The sequence below is a fragment of the Spermophilus citellus genome, assembly GCF_964194105.1.
Source record: "Spermophilus citellus genome assembly, chromosome: 2".
In the NCBI taxonomy this organism is placed as follows: domain Eukaryota; kingdom Metazoa; phylum Chordata; class Mammalia; order Rodentia; family Sciuridae; genus Spermophilus; species Spermophilus citellus.
The window spans coordinates 150,499,029-150,519,587 of NC_138183.1; positions in this window are offsets into that span (position 1 = coordinate 150,499,029).

The following is a 20,559-nucleotide window of genomic DNA, read 5'->3' on the forward strand; positions in this document are numbered from 1 at the left end:
CACAGAGAAGGAGGGCAAGCAGAAAGACAGTGCTGCCCTGAGAAGCCAGTGGCCTGGCAAACACCTGAGTCCTGAGTGGTCTGCAGACCGAGCCGCACAGGCCGGACCCGCCATCCCAGACCTTTGCTGGGGTTTCTTTCCCTTCCTGAGGGTGGCCTTTGCTCCTCTGCCTCTCAGATGGTGTCCTTTCTCTCCAGACCTGAGGGAGGGACTCGGAAGCCTAATGGCCTAAGTCTAGATCTAATCTAATTCAACCTCATGGGAGGCCAGAATCCCCAAAGGTCGGACAGAAGCAGAGAGAAAGAGAACTGGGAGGCCTTCTCCAGAGGTAGGCAGCCTGGCCAGTCATTAGGTCAGTCACTCTGGCCCCACCATCGTTAGAGGACAATGAAGACTCCAGATGCTTTGCCCCCCTTGGCTTGTCAGACCCTGGGAACAGCAGCTGGAGGGCAGGGCTCCCCCTGCTGGGAAGACCAGGAAATGCGCCCCACCACCACACAATGAATGGATGGGGAGCCTGCGCCAAGCTCAGCTCCCACAGGGAGGAACTTGGGTGGAGGTGGGAGGCAGAACAGAGTGGCCAGCGCCCTCAGACATCCTCTCCAGGGCTCAGGATGGTGAGAAGCCAAAGGAATATCAGTTCGGGGCCCCGGGAGTGAACTCACTACTCCCACAGCCTCCCACTCCCCTCTCCAGAGAGATTGCCCTTCTCCTACCTGTTCCTCTGGACCCCTGACTCTGGTGCGGGGGAGAAACTGGTCCCTGCTCCTGATGACTCATGCGTGACCTGGGTGGAGTTCACCTGCATGGAGGGGGAGAATAAGGACCACCTCCCAGGCTCACAGAGAGGATGGAAAGGACAGAGGTGAACAGTGAGGGTGTTTGGCTGCAGGGCCTGGAGCAGGCAGGGCATCCAATACCCCAGTGCTCTTCCTCTGCCTCCCTCTTCCTCTCCTCTCTTTCCCCAGAACTCCAGGATGAGGACCCCGCTCCCAGGACTCCAGAGCTGATACCAGAAGACAGTTGCCTGGAGCTGGCCGCCCACCTGTGCCTGGTTCCAGCCCTCCAGCCACCTTCCGCTGGCCTCCCTGGGCTCTGCTGCCCACACAGCCCTGTGAGAGGCCACTGTGCTCCTTGCGCATGTACCCTGCACCCATCTGCTGCATGCAGGCCAGCCAGGGAAAGAGTCTCCTACTGCGGGGTGGTTCCCTACACCCAGACCTCCAGGTCCTCAGCCTCACTTCCATCAGCCCCACTCCTGAGCTCAAGGGTGAATGGTGGAGTGAGAGCCCTGGGGTGAGCAGCCTGGATGGGGGTGCCCTCCACCCCCACACATTCCCTATCCTCTCACAGAAGCTCCTAGACTCCCCCTTGGCCTCCCAGGCTCAGCACCAGCCAGGCCACAAGCCAGAGACCCTTATGTGTCCTCTTCCACTGGGAAGCAGAGCCTTCAGTGCAGGGGAGCTGACCCCAGGTGGCGGTTCCCCACCTTCCCAGCACCCATATCCCCTCCAGACTCAAAACCAAGGTCCTTCTTGCTACCCCCCACCATCTCAGCCATCGTGGTAGATCTCCTAAGGGGCTCAGCAACGTGGACCAGACCACAGCCTCTGCTGGCCCCTCAGGGCCTGGGTGACCTGGGTGTGGCCAAGCCCCTTTGCCTCCCTTCAGGGCCCAGAAGTTCCAGGAGGCCTAGGGGCTCCCAGACTGTGAACTTCCCGTCCTGCTGGGGGTTGGGAAGCTCCGGGACAGTCCTGTTCCAACACGGCTCTCTTCCAACAGGGAGAGAACCAACCCAGGAGGCCACCTTCCAGTAACCCCAAACCCTCAGGCCTGGCTCAGGGGGCATCTCCCGAGCCAACTCAAGGCCAGGTGGAGAGGGCCCTGGGAGGCTGTGTGGGCCCACAGGCCTGCAGGCTCCATGAGAGCTGGGGCAGTGCCAGGGCCTGGCAGCCATGTGGCCAGAGCACCACATGAGGAGTCTGTGCAACTCCTTGTACTGGGCCAGAGGGGACCAAAGGATACGGGGAGGCCACCCGGGCCCAGGTGGGTGATAATGAGTGAGGGCAGGGACCCCAACCTCAGGGCAGCCCAGGAAAGCATTATCTCCTCTTCCAAATTCCCAATCCCATCTCAGATTCCCAGGGGCTGAACAGGCACCAGGCCTGAACCTGCCAAGCAGAGCTCAATCCTAATCCCCAAACCAGCGGCACACGCGCGCACACACTCACACACACACGCACACACACACGCACACACGCACCCGGGGAAGGTCTAGACCCCGGGAATAAGCAGACCCCATGTGGGTCTGTTACTATCACTTCCATTCTTCACAAGGAAGGAAGACGGGGATGGCATATCACAGTCACTGCACCCTGATTTCAACCAGGCATTTGTCCAAATGTGGACAAGACAGAAACACGGGCTTCCCGACACAGCGGGGTGGACTGGAAACGCCTCTCCGTGGCGCCCCGTAGAGTGGTCTTGCCAAGCTTTCTTTGGGGCCTGGTTTGTTTTCAACTTTCTTAGTATCTCCTGGAATGAAGGAATGGTGCTGACTGGAACTCTGGAGGTAAAAGAGAGGAATTAAGACTAGTCTACGCACTTAATTGGCAGTCCAAAATATCTGCAAAAGGTGGACGATTAGAGGAAACCAAAAACAAAGCGGAACAGAGATCAACGTAGTCTTTTGTTCAGCTTCAAAACCCCGAAACATACCTTCAGGATTAGAGATCCCTGGTTTGGTTGCAGTTCATGAAAACTATTTCATTGACTAAATGTTTAAAATGAATTAACAGCTTCTGGGGGCTGCTTAAGATGGTAGATACAGCCCAAGAGTAGTTCCCTCAGCTCTTCACTGAATTACATTGATGTTCCCAGTCTGTCTTGTGTGTGTGTGAGTTTGTGTGTGTGTGTGTGTGTCTGTGTGTTAGTTTTACATATTTCTGTTCTGTTAGCCTCGGCTTCTCCACTTTGCCTTCAGGTTAGCTACCTTACCCTCATGGTCACAAGGTAGCTGCCACAGTTCCAGGCATCATATCTAAGTTAAAATTTATAATAGAAGAAGAGACCTGTTCTTCTGTGTCTTTTAAAAATCTTTTCCAGAAGCCCCCTGGTAGGCTTCCCCTCTACCTCATCAGCTAGAGTTGTGTCATCTACCCACACCCTTGCCCAAATCACTGGGAAGGAAAATGAGTTTACCACAACTCCTTAGATCAGTTTTATTTTCCCCTTGGCCTGTGGAGGAGGGTGAACACTTGATTAAAATCACATTTTATCTAGGAAGACAAAAAAGAGGATGTGGAGAGAATAAAGATGATTAAGTCACCAAAAGCCCTGTTTTATTGGTATTGAACTCTCCGTCATTGAAGGCATTCAAATAAAGTCTGGATGAAACTTGTCAGAGATTCTTGCAGTGGGTGAGAGTTGAAGGTGATGAACTTGAGGTCCTTTCCAGTGGAGAAGATGTCCAGCCTCCACACTTCAATGATCCTCTGTGACTCCCATGTAGGAACTTCTCCAGTGAGGAACCACGTCTCTTGCAGAGATCTCCCGAGTAGGCTTTGGGACCCATTGGCACAGCTCCCAGGGCCCAGGGTGTCCCTCAGCTGGACACTGCTCACCCTTCTCCACTCTGCCACATCCGTGCAGCTTGGACACTCCGGGAGACTGGAGTGAAGACATAAGCGAAGCCCCAGCCCCTTCTGCCCGGGTGTGGCCCTCAGGACCCCCCCTCACGGTGGATCTTCAGAGCACTTCAGGGTCACAAGGGGCATCCCCTGTACCCTCTGAAGGTTCAATAACAGTCTCATTAAATAAATGGCAGTAGATTCCTAGAAAAGGCACACAAGTTTACTGCATCCCGGGAGAGTGGGACCGGATAACCTGATGCAAGTTAGAAGCTTCTATACCTTCTCGCAGGGGAGACTGGGTGTAGGCAAAAAAGAAAGAAAGGGAAGTATTTTCGGGAAATGAATGAGCCAAAAAAAAAAAAAAAGCCTGGGACAGAGTCTGTGTGGACTGTGGATGTGAGGTCACTCTAGTCCTCCAGAGGATGCGGCCTTCAGGTGGACACCCAGGGAGCTTCAGAGAAGGCCCCTCCCAGCACTTAGGGGAGGGGGGAGCAAGAAACAGGGGACGGGGAGAAAGTCAGAGAGACCTTGGTTCTGAGGCTGCTTTTTTTAGTTCAAAGTACCCAGCATGTCCAAGTGCCTGGCTTTGGAGTATTGTTTTCTGAGCCCAACAGAATTAACACCCTCAGCAGCGACAGACACATCGGTGGTGTGCGAGGTAGAGGAGCCAGAGGAGAGCTGTCCATTTGATTTCTGACTCAAAGAGCTCACAGCAAAACTGGAGGAAGAGAGACCGAATACGCAATGGAACCACAAAATAACAATTCTATTTCTGCAAAACACATGTTAAATCAGCCAGATTTCTTACATCTAAATAGAAATACAGTTATCCAAGATTGGCGCTCGGTGACAGATGAGTGGAGATAGACAGAAGGTGTTCTGGGAACACAGAGGAAGAAAATCAATGTTATTTAAAATCATAGTAATGGATAATAACAATTTTCTAAATGGATATTTCCAACCCAGCATGGTGGCACATGCCTGTAATATCAGTATCTCAAGAGGCTGAGGCAGGAGGATCACAAGTTCAAGGCCAGCCTCAGTAAAGTAGCTAGTTTCTCAGCAACTTAGTGAGATCTTGTCTCAAAATGAAAAATAAAAAGGACTAGGGATGTAGCTCAGTGGTGAAGCTCCCTGAATTTAATCTCCAGACCAATAAATAATAAATAGGCCGGGGTTGGAGCTCAGGGGTAGAGTGCTTGCCTAGTATGCACAAGGCCTTGGTTTCAATCGCCAGTACTACAAATATAAGTAAACAAATGAATAAACAAAATGGACATTACCAGATATGGTCAGACATCAGTCAGATTTCTGTTACTGTAACAAAATACCTGAGATAATCCACTTAATAAGGGAACAGGTTTATTTGGCTCACTCCACGGTTCATTGGCCCCGATCCTTTGGGGCCTTCAGTGAGGAAACACATCATGGTGGGGAATACATGGTGACACTGTCACTTCATGGCAGCCAGGAAGTAAATAGAGAGGAAGAGGAGGGACCAGGATGCCAATATCCCCTTCAAGGGCACGCCATCCAGGACCTTCCGCTAGGCCCCACCTCCTGAAGATTCTATCACTTCCCAACAGGCCACAGCCTGGCACTGTTCCCAATTCCAATGCCTGGGCCTTTGTGGGACCTTCAGAATCCAAAGGACAGCAATCTGATTGTACTTGCTTAGACCCCTGTCACCAGAAACCACTGTCCCCTGAAGAGGGCCTGGGCGCCAAGGAAATCTTCAAGGAGATAGTCTGTAGCTGTGTGTCTCCGCCTTCTGATGAGATTTTCACGTTTTTCTATCCATAAAATAGGCTGTTGGAATGGGTTTTTTAAAAATAGTAACTCCCAGATTTCCTAGAGTTCCCCCCCTGCCTGAGCCTGGGGCTAGCAGCCTTCATTAAGCACATCTTCAGATTAAATTCTCAGATCCCAGTGCTCTCCTAACGTTCCTTTTGGGTTTGGAAAGTCACTCTTCGCCCCATCCCGGCCTCATGCTTTCCAAGACTCTTGCGACTGGCAGGAACCCGGCCTGCAAGGACTCCCTCTCCTCTGATGCCTCCCTCTCCATCTCATTCTGTGGGGAACTGAGTTCACTCAGGTCTTCTTTCTTCTGCAGACCTACAGAGGGAAGATGCTACCTAAACTAGACTTGGGGGCAAGGAGAATCCATGTGATGGGCAGTCCTCTGCCCTTTCCTTAATTCCCCCCCCCCCCGCCCCAAAAAAAGTGTGACTAATACAAGGCAGAACTTGTAAGAGGATTTTACTAAAAGTTGGGAAAAAATGGGATGGGGGGCCCCTGGGGGGAAGAGAGGTGGGGCTATTTTTAGCAAGTGGCTCAGATTTAAAAAGCAGATCCCCTGGGGTTCAGGGCGGTTTTTGTTTTGTTTCGTTTTATACTGAGGAGGGAACTCAGGGGGCACTTTGCCACTGAGCTGCATCCCTAGCCCTTTTAATTATTTTTTTTTTTCAATTTTTTGAGACAGGGTCTAAGTTACTTAGAGCCTGGGCTGATAACTCAGTTGGTAGAGTGCTTGCCTTGCATGCACAAGGCCCTGGGTTCAATCCCCAGCACCACCAAAACCAAAAAATCATCTAAGTTACTGAGAGCCTAAGTGACAGGCTGGCCTGGAACTTGTGATCCTCCTGCCTCAGCCTCTAGAGGGGCTGGAATCATAGGTGTGTGCCACCATGAGAAGCAGCCCCTCTATTCTAGCAAGTTCCTCCCTCGATCCTTCCCTGCTCTCCTGTTTCAGGATTCTCATCCTCTTCCTGCTCAGATGTCTCTGGCTTTTGTCTTCAGAGCAGTTCAGCCGCCACTAGGAAGGAGCTAAAAGGAGCTGGAGGTTTTATCTGTCACAATTGATGGGTCATCTTCCAAAAACAAACACTCCAGATAGCACCTTTCTCTAGCATCCACAAGCAGCTGGAGACGCTCTGCTTGATCCACAGGCTTCTTAAGACAGTGAGCCCCAGTCACCCTGGAGGTAACTGAGGGTTACAGCAGTTAAGAGGTTTACTCAAGGCCAGGCACGGCGGTGCACACCTGTTATCCCAGCAGCTCAGGAGGCTGAGGCAGGAAGATCAAGAGTTGAAAGCCAGCCTCATCAACGGCAAGGTGCTAGGCAACTCAGTGAGACCTGCCTCTAAGTAAAATACTAAAAAGGGCTGGGGATGTGGCTCCGTGGTCGAGTGCCCCTGAGTTCAATCCCCAGTACCCCCTACCCCACACACACAAAAAAAGGTTTGTTCAAAGTCATAGAGCTGGTAAGTGGGGACATTTGGATTTGAAGTAGGTCTATGGACTCTAAACTGTCCCTTTTAAGGATGACACTGATTTTCAAAGAGGCTTGAGGAAACCTTGGGGAAAGGGAACAGAGAAGCCCAAGGTGTGAGGCAGAGCCCAGACCCCCCCACACACACCCTGTCAGCTGACAGGAGTAAGCAGAGGCAGGGAACCCCAGAGGAGGCTATAAGAGAAGCCAGGGTGGGGTCATAAGAAAGGACCTAAGTAGAAGATTGTAAAGCTAATTAGAAGGGAGGGAAAACCAAGGGACAATTGGGCACATCAAACAGAAGGACTGAGCTGGGCACATTGGCACATGCCTGTAATCCCAGCTACTCAGGAAGCTAAGGCAGGAGAATTGCAAGTTCAAAGCCAGCCTCAGCAACTTAGCAAGACCCTGTCTCAAAAAATAAAAAAGGGCTGGGGATGTGGCTCAGTTGGTAGAGTGCTTGCCTCGTATGCACAGGCCCTGGGTTCAATCCCCAGCACCACAAAAAAAAAAAAAAAAAAAAAAAAAAACAGAAGGACTGAATGTAGATTGGGAGGGCCGAAGGTGACCCAGAAGGAGGAGTCAATAATCAAATCCAAATTTCCAACAGGCTACTGGGTGGTGGTGAGGGTGCTGGCTGAGATGATGACCACACGGCAGGAAGGTGGGGAGGGTTGTTCAAATGGTTCAAGTTCACACATGTGGAGATGGAGGGCTCTGCCAGGCAGCCCAGTGGGGAGGTTCCTAAGTGGCTGGGTTCACTCCCACACCGAGATTGGAGATCTGTTGCTGTCAATGGTAATTAAAGCCATGAGGGGGATGAGCTCACGCAGTGAGAACGTGTGGAGGGAGAGGAGGTGAGCACCCTGGACACAACCGAGGAGTACCCACAGGAGAGGGAGGGCCCAGGGCCAGAGACAGAAGAGGAAACCAAGAGGCCAGCCAACCCAAGGGGGTAGGCGGGCCCCACCCTGAGGAACCCACAAGGGTGGACTTCTCCAAGCAGGGGCCCACGTTGTTGAATGCTGCCCAAGTCAGTGCTAAATAGAAAATACTGGAGGCTATTGTTTTGGACTAAGCTCCTGTACTAGGCCCCATCCAACCAAGCTAAAAGTCAAAATGGAGTCACTCAGGCTAATGTTCCATGTCACCAAGCTGAAACTAAGCTGTTTATCTCAGCTTCTGAGAAATCGGGATTAGAGAGATAACAGCCACATTCCCAAGCAGACTGGTTTCCATTGAAATGATAACAAAGTTCCCTCTGCCTTGATCCTCACACACAAAAATGTGAGTGGAAGTAACCTGATATTACCCAATGGGTTATTTTGCTGTTGTTGTCTCCCTGTCCCCACCCTACAAGGAAAGTAATGCCACTCCACTTCTGTTGTCTGTGCCTGTTCATGTCAAGCCATTCTCCAGCTATGAATCCAACCACCTTTGCTGGGACCATCAGAATACTTCCTCTATTTTGTGGATTGATGTGTTGCCTGATTCTAGAAAATAAAGCTAGTTAAGATCTTTTAAAGTAAATTTTTGTAAGTTTGTCCTTCAGAAACATTCTGAGGATGTCCATTGGATTTAGAAATGGGGGTGGGGGGAGCGGAAGCTGGGCATGGTGAGAGATGCCTGCCATCCCAGCTACCAAGAAGTCTGAGGCAGGAGGATCATAAGGCCAAGGCCAGCCTGGGCAACTTACTTAGCAAGACCCTGTCTCAAAATTAAGAGGCCTGGGGATGTGGCTCAGGGGTGACTTTGGAAACCACTGGTGATTCCACGGAGAGCAATACCACTTGAGTGATGTGAAAATTGAATGAGAAGGAGAACAGCAAGCAGGGAGAGAGTCAAGATAAGGGGTGGGGGGAGGAGAAGATGTTATCTGAGGAGCAAATGGGGCCAAGGGAGGGAGGGTTTTGTTTGAGGAGAAGGATAAACAAACAATCTAACCAGTCATAAGTGACAGCAGAAAGGAGCCAGCAGCAGGGGACTGGGGTGGGGGGGGGACAGGCAGAGGGTGCTGTAGAAGCAGTGAGGATTCAAATGGAAACAGACCAGACTTCTGTGGCTCAGAAGTGGAGGGGCCCTCTGGCCTCCCCTAAAGAGGCCCCTTCAAAAACTCAGAATCAGCCAGCATGCAGTGGCACATGCCTGTAATCCTAGTGGCTCAGAAGTCTCAGGCAGGAGGATCGCAAGTTTGAAGCCAGCCTCAGCAACTTAGCAAGGTTCTAGGCAACTTAGTGAGACCTGTCTCTAAATGAAAAATTAAAAGGGCTGGGAAGGTGGCTCCATGGTTAGGTGGCCCCTGGGCTTGATCCCTGGTACCCAAGACAAAAAAAAAAAAAAGTCAGAATCAATAGGAATCCACTAGAAGATATGGGACAGGACAGGAGGGGCACAGAAGAGCAGAAATGACTCTTAATGAGAGGAGGGACCCAGCTAGGGGCAGGGGAGGAAGTTCTCAGGAATATGGTGACAGCAGCCTGGGCCCTGATGGACCATCCCACACCCCCAGCACAAGGACCACAGCAAAGCTCTCTGCCCTCCCTCCCCAGGCCTGTGTGGCTTTCAGGTCACCCATGGTGCCACCCCTGCAGTTGGTATGGACTTGGACTTCTGTCTCCCTCACCCTCCAGGACTTCCCGGTGTGCCTACAATCTCTACCTGTGACCTGGGGGCCTGGGGGCCAAAGATTCTGGCTCCATTTAGTTCGTTTGTTTGTTTTCTATACTGGAGACTGAACCAGGTATAGGGGGAAAAAAAAAGAGAGAGAGAGAGAGAGAGAGAGAGACAATGTCTCAACTAAGATGCCCAGCCTGGCCTTGAACTTGAGATCCTCCCACCTCAGCCTCCTGAGTAGCTGGGATTATGGGTATGTGCCACTGCACCAGGCTTCTGGCAGAAGATGTCCTGGAGTCCTCCTCCCCAAAGAAACAGAGTTGTTCCTTGGGGCTTCCCTCCACACAGGCACCAGAAGATGCCTGCAGACCTGGCTCCTCCTGCTTCCCTCCTGGCCCACCTTGCTGAATTCCTCTGCAGGCCTGTTCTACACCATGGTTACAGCGCGGCCTTTTATGGAGCTACTCACTTACCTTTGCTTTAATGATCCTCACAGAGCACCTAGCACACACCCACCACTCCTGCTAGCTGGTGATCGGGCCATGATAATGCCAATCTGCCCGCCCATGCCCAATGCAGCCTTCTCACCTAGCACTGTACTAGTTGCTTTGCTCTCTCTCCCTCTCCCCTCCCCCGTCTCTCCCTGCCCCCAGGGATTGAACCCAGGAGCGCCCTTTTTGTTTTTTGAGACAAGGAGACAGTTCTCGTTAAATTGCTGAGGGTGGCCACGAATTTGTGATCCTCCTGAGCCACATGCGCCAACGTGCCTGGCCTGCTTTATTTGTTTTTATCCTCTTTCTCCTTATAGGAGCCGTATGAAATGGGGCACTGTTACGGCCATTTTATAAAAAAATTTTAAAAAGAAACTGAGGCCTAGAGTGATGAAAACCCACGCAGTGGGTGGACAACACCTTGCTCCTCCTCCCCTGGAGGCGCTGAGCTTCTCTGCATTTGGGTTTCCCACATTCCCTTCTAGAATGAAGTCCCCCTCCTGTTCTGTGCATTGGCCCAGCGCTCTGGGCTGGCTGGCAGCTGGCTCACCTGGCTGCTTACTTCCTGCTCAACACAAGCCCCTCCTTAGTGAAATGAGGCCAACCTGGATCCCTGCTCTCCCCAAAGAGGCGCTGGGGAGATGAAATGAGGTCAGAGGTGGGACAGCGCTTTCAGAAGTGCTCACGGCGCGGGGTTATTCTTACCCAAACCTCCCAGAGCGGAAGCCCTGGCATCAGCAAATTACATGGTGAGGTGCGCTGCAGCCACTCTGTTTCCCGTCCCAGGCTGTTTACACTGGAGCCCTTCACTGGCTGGGTAATGAAAGGGCTTCCCTCTTCTGAAGGAATTCCAGGTGTCACCTAGCAGACAGAGAAAGCTATGAGGGACCTTCCCTGCACTTCTGAAATCGTAGCCAAGAACAAGAAGACTGACATTTATTGAGCAGTTAGTATATGCCAGGCGCTGGGCTTGCACACAGCACCTCATTTATTTCTCACAAACCCCTTAAAGCACAAATGCTACTATTTTTACTTTTCTTTTTCTTTTTTTTTTTTTTGGTACTGAGGATTGAACCCAGCTATGCTTAACCACTGAACCGCCTTCCCAGCCCCTTTATTTAGAGACAGGATCTTGATGAGTTGCTTAGGGCCTCTCTAAGTTGATGGGGCTGGCTTTGAACTCACGATCATCCTACTTCAGCCTCCCCAGCCGCTGGGATTGCAGGCAGGTGCCACCACTCTTAGCTACTATTTTTACTTTATAGATAAGAAAATTAACTTATTTGAGGTCACAAGCTTTGAAGGGATTAATTTAGGGCTTGGAGGGAGGGTTGTCTGATGCCCAAACTCACCCTTTTCGCATGAAGAAAAACCCAAGCCTGCCTCCAAATTCTGCAGAGAGCAACCTCCTCTACAGCAGCCAAAGCCTTGCTCCTATGGGATCACTGATGTGCCTCCCGTTGCTTGTGCACAGGATGGGAGCTCTTTGAAGACATGGACTATGTTCAGTTGTCTCTGTCTTCCCAGCGTCAGCCTGGTGCATGCGTTAGACAAAGTGTCAACAGAGTGGTGAATGATTGAATGGTCAAAGAATAATTTTTTTAAGAATAAAGTCATGGGGCTGGGGATGTGGCTCAAGCGGTAGCGCGCTCGCCTGGCATGCGTGTGGCCCGGGTTCGATCCTCAGCACCACATACCAACAAAGATGTTGTGTCTGCCGAGAACTAAAAAATAAATATTAAAAAAAAATCTCTCTCTCTCCTCTCTCACTCTCTCATTAAAAAAAAAAAAGAATAAAGTCATGAGTCTTATAAAACTATAAAATCACCTGCATCAAAAAATTTTATTTAGGTTTTATTTAAGGCCAGGTGCAGTGGCACACATCTGTAATCCCAGTGGCTCAGGAGGCTGAGGCAGGAGGATTACAAATTCAAAGTCAGCCTCAGCAACTTAGCCAGGCCCTAAGCAACTCAGAGACCCTGTCTCTACATAAAAGTATACATATTTTAAAAAGGGGGAGCTGGGGATGTGACTCAGTGGTTAAGCACCTCAGGGTTCAATCCCCAGTACCCCCCAAAATTATTTAATTAATTAATTAATGGAGGAGCCAGTATGATGTGAGGGTGCAGATCAGTGGCTGCACAAAGCCCTGGGTTTAATCCCAAGCCTTGCAAAATAAAAAGAAGAAGAAGAAGAAGAGGAAGAAGAAGAAGGAGAAGGAGAAGGAGAAGAAGAAGAAAAGAGTGGAACAAAGTGGTGCACACCTGTAATCCCAGTTACTTGGGAGGCCGAGGCAGGAGGATCACAAATTAGAGGCCAACCTGGGCAACTTATTGAAATCTTGTCTCAAAATAAAATTAAAAGGGCTGGGGAGGGTGTAGTTCAGTGATAGAGTGTCCCCAGGTTCAATTCCCATATCACAAAAAAAAATTTAAAAACAAAAGAAAAATTCAAAGAACCTCAAATATAGCTCTCCTAGTCTGTTTGGACCATAACAAAACATCCTAGACGAGGTGACTTAAGCAAGAGAAATTTGGTGCTTAAGCTTCTAAGAAGCTGGAAGCCCAAGATCAAGCTTCCCACTGATTCTGTGTCTAGTGGGGACTTGCTCTCTGACTCTAGGAGACCACATCTTCTTGCCATGCTCTCTCTCAGGTGACCTTTCCTCAGTGCATTATAGCCAGTCTTCTACAACTTCCTGTGCTGTAACATAGCTCAAAGACAATGAAAACCTGAAAATTACACACACACACACACACACACACACACACACAGAATTATGCTAGATAGTATTGGTAAAGATGGCACCCGGAGCACTTCTCTTCTGGGAGCTCAGGTCCTTGACACACTGAATGGCGCGCCAACCATCACCTCCAATCCCTGTGAATGGCATGAACTTTGAATGGCGCACCTCCAATCCCTGAAGTGGCATGAACTCTCAACCAATGAAGAAGTAACAGCCCACTCGCCTTGCACCTCCTTATCCTGTGTTAAGCCCATAAATATCAACACCCTTTTCATGTTTGCTCTCTTACTCTTACTCTCTTTCCTCTCTCTCTCCCCCTCCCCTCTCTCTCCCCCCTCTCCTCTCTCTTCCCCCTCTCCTCTCTCTTTCTCCCTCTCTCTTCTCTCTCTCTCTCTCAACTCTCTTCCCTTCTGCGACTGGCCGCTACGGTCCTGCTAATAAAATCTCGGACAGGTAAACGTCTGTTTTGGCTTGTTGAGTTTACAGAGCTTTTCCATCGTCCTTTACATTGGTGCCAAAACCCGGGACGGGGATCCCCGGCACTCAAGGCGGAACCCCGTTCCCAAACTCCGAGCCCAACCATTCCTGTCGTAGTCCACTCCTCTGATCACCTGCCTGACATCCACCACCGGCCTGCAGATTGGTGAGTTCCCCCATCCGATGAGCGCCTGAACCCTAACACACCAGAACAAGGGAATTGGCCATTGAGTGTCCAGTAATCCCTCCAGGTGTTTTAGAGGGGGAATGCACCCCACCCAGACCCATCAGGGTTGCAGTGGACCCCGGGCACTCTGCTAGGACACCCCTGGGAATCGACTGCCTGGGACGTAGGATTAATTCTCTCTTTCTAACTCCTCCATCTCTCTTCACTTTTATCTCCCGTGGACAGGTTAGTGTAATTGCTACAACCCATCTCACCAGAGTCTGGAACTCTGTTCGTTCCTCCCGTTCCTGACTCTCTTGTTCCAGTCAAAAAACTTTCCTGACATCAGGTTGCCCGCAGCCCTGGCCCTATTTGGGTCTCACAGATCACACTTCACTGGTGACAACTGGGTAGTGACCTCTGCATTTCCTCGAGGCGGTCGGTCATTTTGGGGATGCCACTTGATCCTCTGTTCGCCCCGAGCTTCCAAGAAGCTTTTTCCAGCCCGGGTTTTCTCTCTGTCCTCTTTCTTACTCTTTCTCTGACTCCCATCTCGCCCTTCCAGCATGGGAGCGTCCTTGTCCCTCCTGGCTGATTTTCCCTTGCGGTGCCTCTTAGATAATTTGAAAACTCTGAGCCTGCCCCTGATATTAAACTAAAAAGGCTTATAAAATTCTGTACCCAGTACTGGCCTACACACCTTCTAGACAACCAAAATGTTTGTCCCACATGTGGGTCTCTGGATCCCAATTACTCCGGGATCTTTTAATTACTGTGAACAATCGAAGAAGTGGAAGGGGATTCCTTATGTGGAGGCTTTTTCCTTGCTTCGATCTCATCCAAATCTCTGCACCCAATACAAGCCTCAACAGCTACTCTTTGCTCTTAAACCTCCTTCCTCCTCTTCTCCCCTCTCTGCCTCCACACCTTCTCCTCCTCCTTCCTCTTCTCTGCTCTCCACCTCCACTTTCAATCCACTTGATGAACTGCCTCCATATCGCACTCCCCTGCACTCAGCCTCGCTTTCCCCACTTTCACCTCCTCCCACTTCCCTGCCTTCTACATCTGTGGCTTCTTCTTCAGACACTTCTCCTCTTCTTCCTCCAGATACTTCCGCACAAACTCCTCCCACTTCCGTTCCTTCCATCCCAGTCCCTCCACCTCAGTTTAGTCCACCCACCACCCATTCAGCCACCCATTCATGCACTAATACAGCACCTAACCCACAAGTCACCACATCTCATCTCCTGACTCAAACTTCATGTTGTGGCCCCCCTTCAGGAGGTCACTGGGCCGGATGAGATTTTAAGGGTTTATGTTCCTTTTTCTATGCTTGACCTTTCTCAAGTAGAAAAAAATTGGGATCTTACACTGCAAACTCTGTCTCTTATCTTAAAGAGTTTCAGTACTTAACTCAAGCCTATAGTCTCACCTTTCATGATCTCTATATGATTCTGTCCAATACTCTCCTCCCTGAGGAAAGGACAAGGGTCTGGGACCAGGCTAGGGCCTATGCAGACCAGGTTCATCAGACTAATGCCCACCATCCCTTAGGGGCCCAGGCGATTCCAGACCAAGACCCCCATGGGGATTATAATGACCCCCAAGACCTGGGACGTAGGGATCAGCTTATTACCTGTCTGATAGCTGGCCTAAAGGTGGCAGCACAAAAGGCTATTAACTTTGATAAACTCCATGAAGTCATCCAGGAGAAGAATGAAAACCCCTCGGCCTTCCTAGACCGACTAACAAAGGCTCTCCTTCAGTACACTAATTTGGACCCTGAATCCCCAGATGGGAGGCAACTTCTTATGACCTATTTTTTCTCACAAAGTTACCCCAACATCCAGGCAAAGCTAAAAAAATTTAGAGAGGGGACCCTTGACTCCTCAGAACGAGGTGTTGGCCATGGCCTTCAAGGTCTACCACAACAGAGATGAAAGAGCAAAATGCCAAAAATGCCAGATGTTGGCCCAGATGTTACAGGGCTCCTTCCAACCTATGGAAAGGGGGAGACAACAACCCCCACAACAAGGACCCCCTGGGCCCTGCTTTAAGTGTGGTGATGAAGGACATTGGGCTAGAGCTTGCCCTAACCCCAGGACACCACCCAGACCGTACCCCAGATGCAGACGTCCTGGCCACTGGGGATGGGACTGCCCCAATTCCCGGAGGGGAGCTGAGGTCAGTCACCCCATCCATGACTTGCTGGGCCTAGCAGCCGAGGATTGAGGGGGCTCTGAGTCTTCTGTCCCAACCTATTCAATCACCAAGCAGGAACCCAGGGTGGTTATCCGAGTGGATGGGCGTCCCATAAACTTTTTGGTAGACACCGGGGCCACATTCTCAGTTCTGAGAGAGTTTTGGGGAACTACCTATTCCTCTGAATCTCCTATTGTCGGGGTAGGAGGTCAAACCATCATCCCGAGCAGAACTCCTCCCCTCACGTGCTCCTTATCTGAGTTCTCCTTTTCACACCATTTTTTGGTTATGCCTCAGTGTCCAGTGCCCTTGCTGGGAAGGGATATATTATCCATCTTGAAGGCCTCCATAACCTTATCCTTATTGTCCTCCCCTACTTATATCTTCGTCATGGCTTCACTCCCCGACAAAAGACACTTTACCCCCTTGTGTCTGGCAACCACCAGAACACACATTTTCCCCTCCCCTGTAAAATGGTAGATCCAATTGTATGGAACACTGAAACCCCGTCCTCTGCAAATTGCTCTCCTGTGGAAGTGCATCTTAAAGACTCTAACCACTTTCCAAACCAGGCTCAATACCCGCCAGTCTTAAGGGCCTAAAGCCAATCATTCAGAGCTTACTAAGAAAGGGGTTCCTCCGTCCCACACACTCTCCATTCAATATCCCAATTTTAGCAGTAAAAAAGCCTAACAGAACATACCGTTTGGTGCAGGATATAAGGTTAATAAATTCTTCAACCAGGTCCAAACCCTTATACTATCCTTTCCTCCATTCCTGCAAACTCCACCCGTTTTTCAGTTATTGATCTTAAAGATGCCTTCTTTTTGATTCCACTATCTGTCTCTTCCCAAGACATATTTGCCTTCACCTGGACTGATCCAGAAACTAGACATCTTGACAGTTAACCTAGACTGTCCTGCCCCAGGGGTTTCGAGACAGCCCACATATTTTTGGACAAGTCCTCACTGGAGATCTTGAAGATTTTTTCCCTCTGTGCCCCAACTTAACCCTCCTACAATATGTTGATGACCTCCTCCTCTGTAGTCCCTCATTAGAAACCTCAAAGTCAGACACAGCCACCCTTCTGAATTTTCTTGCTCACCGAGGATATAGGGTTTCTCCACAAAAGGTGCAGCTCTCGCGCTCTCTCTCTCTCTCTCTCTCTCTCTCTCTCTCTCTCTCTCTCTCTCTGAGGTTGTTTACTTAGGGTTCCACGTTTCCCCAGGAAAGAAAGCTATCACAACCAATAGAAAAGGCCTTATTGAAAGCCTTCCAGTACCAAAAACTAAAGAGGAGATTCTCTTGTTCCTGGGTCTGGCAGGCTATTTTAGGGCATGGATACCAAATTTCTCATTACTTGCCAAACCATTATATGATCTAGCAAAGGGGAACAAGCATGAGCCCTTGTTACTTTCAGCAGCACCACATTTCAGAACCCTCCAGAAGGCCCTCTTACAAGCACGGCTCTACACCTGCCAGATGTTAATAGGCCTTTTACTCTCTATGTTCATGAAAAAAAGGGCAAGGCTTGGGGGTGCTGGGACAAATGTATGGGCCCACCTTTGCTCCGGTGGCATACCTTTCGAAACAGTTAGATCCAACTGTCCGGGGATGGGCTCCTTGTCTCCGCGCCCTAGCGGCCTCCTATGTTTTATTAAAGGAATCACAAAATCTTACCTTTGGAGCCCAAATCACTGTCACCTCCCCTCATCACCTCAAGGACTTGCTAACATACAAAGGACTGCAAACCTTCCCTCCCTGTCGAATTCTTTCTCTCTTGGTCTCTTTCCTCTACGACTCCTCCGTGTCCTTCCAAACCTGCGCCCCTCTCAACCCGGCAACTCTGTTACCCATTCAGGCTCAAGGTCAAATATAGTCCCCAATACATAAATGCAGGGAAATTCTAGAAAACTTCCTCCCATGCCCAATTAATATCACTGAGGGACCTCTAGACCAACCTGATTATACCTGGTTCACTGACGGCAGCTCCTTTACGCATGAGGGGATCAGAAAAGCTGGATATGCCATAGTGTCCCTATCACAAGTAATAGAAGCCAATCCCCTGCCTGCAAATACCACTAACCAACAGGCTGAGCTGGTAGCTGCAACGCGAGCCTGCGAATTGGAAGCAGGGAAAAATCTTACTCTTTATACTCATTCCAAATATGTTTTCCACATTCTTTTATCTCATGCAGCAATTTGGAAGGAGAGAGGTCTCCTGAACTCAAAGGGCACCTCTATATCCAATTCCACATACATCACCCAGCTACTACAAGCCTCCCAGCTTCCTAAAAAACCTGGAGTTGTCCATTGCAGATCACACCAAAATGACTCCTTCCCGGTCACACAGGGGAATTCAAAAGCAGATCAGGCAGCCAGGTCAGCCACCCTTTCAGACCCCACCAGATCTCTCATTGCCACGTGCTCTCCATCATTACCCAATAACGGAGACCCACCTAAACATGCCCTCTTGACTTACCTCCACTCCATTTCCCTCACCAGTCTGCAGGCTCTCAAAGCCTTTCTCCACTCTTTCTTTACTCTGACTCCCCAGGAAAAAGAAGTGATACAGCAAATCACAGCCTCATGGCAGATATGCAAAAGAGTGAATTCCAATACGTCTTTAAAACCCGGAACCTTCCCTTCTCATCAGGCTAGGGGCCATATTCGCGGGGCAGATTGGCAAATCGACTTTACCAACATGCCCAGAGTAAAAAACTTCAAATACATACTAGTTTTAATAGACACATTCTCGGGGTGGGTAGAGGCCTTCCCCACCTCAAATAAGCAGGCTACTACAGTGGCTAACATCCTCCTAACCGAAGTATTCCCTCGGTTTGGGATGCCTGCTTCAATCCAATCTGACAACGGGCCTGAGTTTGTCTCTCAAGTAACCTAGAATGTGGCAAAGACATTGTCCATCCTATGTTACTTTTATTGTCCCTATTGCCCCCAAGCCTCAGGTAAGATTGACATCGTAACAAAACTATCTTTAGAGATTCATTTAGATTGGGTTAAACTCCTCCCTCTTGCCTTACTACGCATGAGGGCTTTACCAAAAAAGCCATCCTTGCTTCCCCCTTTGAGATAATGTATGGTCATCCCCTTCTCCCCCCAGGAATCTCACCAGAGCCTTGGCCCCTCCCCAACCAATATGCTCTTCCCCTCCTCTTCCTTATACACTCTGAGCTATGGAAGCAACAAGATTTGTTGCTTCAAGATCCAGAGAACTCAGTGCCTCCTTTCCGCTCAAACCAGGAGAATGGGTCTACTTTTTTTCCCCAGGGGAAAGATCCCCCCTAACCCCAAAATGGGAAGGGCCATTACAGGTAGTCCTGTGTACACCCAATGCTGCAAAACTCCAACAGGAAGGAAAGAAACTAACCCCCTGGATTCATATTTCTAGGTTAAAACCAGTGGCAAGCCCTCCAGAGGACAATCCCACCACAGCTCCCAACCTTGCAGGACCCCCACAATCACCCAGATTTACCTGTGAGATATCCCCAGATAACCCTCTCAAGCTCTGTTTTTCACAGTCACGCACCACCCTTCATCCCATTCCAGAGAAGAACATACATAAGAATGGGGCTCCTGATAGGATCTAGGAGCCCTCATCAACACAGTACACCCACACCCTTTTAGAAATCAGCAATTGGCACAACAATCCTATTGGGACTTCTTCACAAACCCTGTCAGCTGTTGGATTCTCTCGATACTGGGACCTCTAGTTGGTCTTTTTGTTCTGTGCCTTCCTTCCTTGCATTTTAAAATTCCTTCAAGGACAAATTAACAAAATTTCTAACCAAACTTTCAATCAGCTCCTCTTCAGGGATTACCAGCTACTTGCCAATGAGCCAGACGACATGCACACCCAGTGCTAAAAGATGAAGATACCGAATGACAACTGCACTGAAGGGCCATCTCTACCCCACCATGCCAAAGAAATAAGCCCTTGGTTTTCAGCTTTATGTTATAATCTGCCTTCTCCTGGACATACATTTTTTTCTACCAGCCCTACAGACTGGACGACATGCCAGAAATTAATGCTGTTTCTTTTCATAGTTGCAGGGCACATTCATGGACTTCTTCCCAGAGGAAATCCATGCCTTCAGTGCATGGATATGGAGCCTTCTGGCCCTTCTTCTCCAACCAACAGACCTCCCTCCCTCCCTCTAAACAACGCCCCTACTCAGCAGGAAGTAGCCAGACCGAGTATGACGCCCCCAAACCAAAACAAAAAAGGGAGGAATATTGGTAAAGATGGCACCCGGAATGCTTCTCTTCCAGGAGCTCAGGTCCTTGACACACTGAATGGCACGCGAACCGTCACCTCCAATCCCTGTGAATGGCACGAACTTTGAATGGCGCACCTCCAATCCCTGAAGTGGCGTGAACTCTCAACCAATGAAGAAGTAACAGCCCACTCACCTTGCTCCTCCTCATCCTGCTTTAAGCCCATAAATATCAACACCCTGTTCATGCTCGCTCTCTTATTCTCTCTCCTCTCTCTGCCCCCCTCCCCTCTCTCTCCCCCCTCTCCTCTCTCTTTCCCCCTCTCCTCTCTCTCTCCCCCTCTCTCTTCTCTCTCTCTCAACTCTCTTCTCTTCTATGACTGGCCGCTACAATCCTGCTAATAAAATCTCGGACAGGTAAACGTTTGTTTTGGCTTGTTGAGTTTACAGAGCTTTTCCATCATCCTTTACAGATAGGGCACCAAATAATCATTTGGGTCCATCTCAAAATCTTTTTGTAATTTTTCCCTTTAGAATGAATTAATCAATGAAAGCAGTTTTCTGGGGTGCAGGAACCATCCACTCCTCAGATGCCCCTCAGTTGCGTCTCTCTTGGATTGCACCCCTGCACATTTCCTTCCTCACCCTACCCCACCTCCACCAGATCGTGGGTGGTCCCAAGCCTGGCCCTGGGCCTTTCAACTGCCAATCAATACCACCCACACA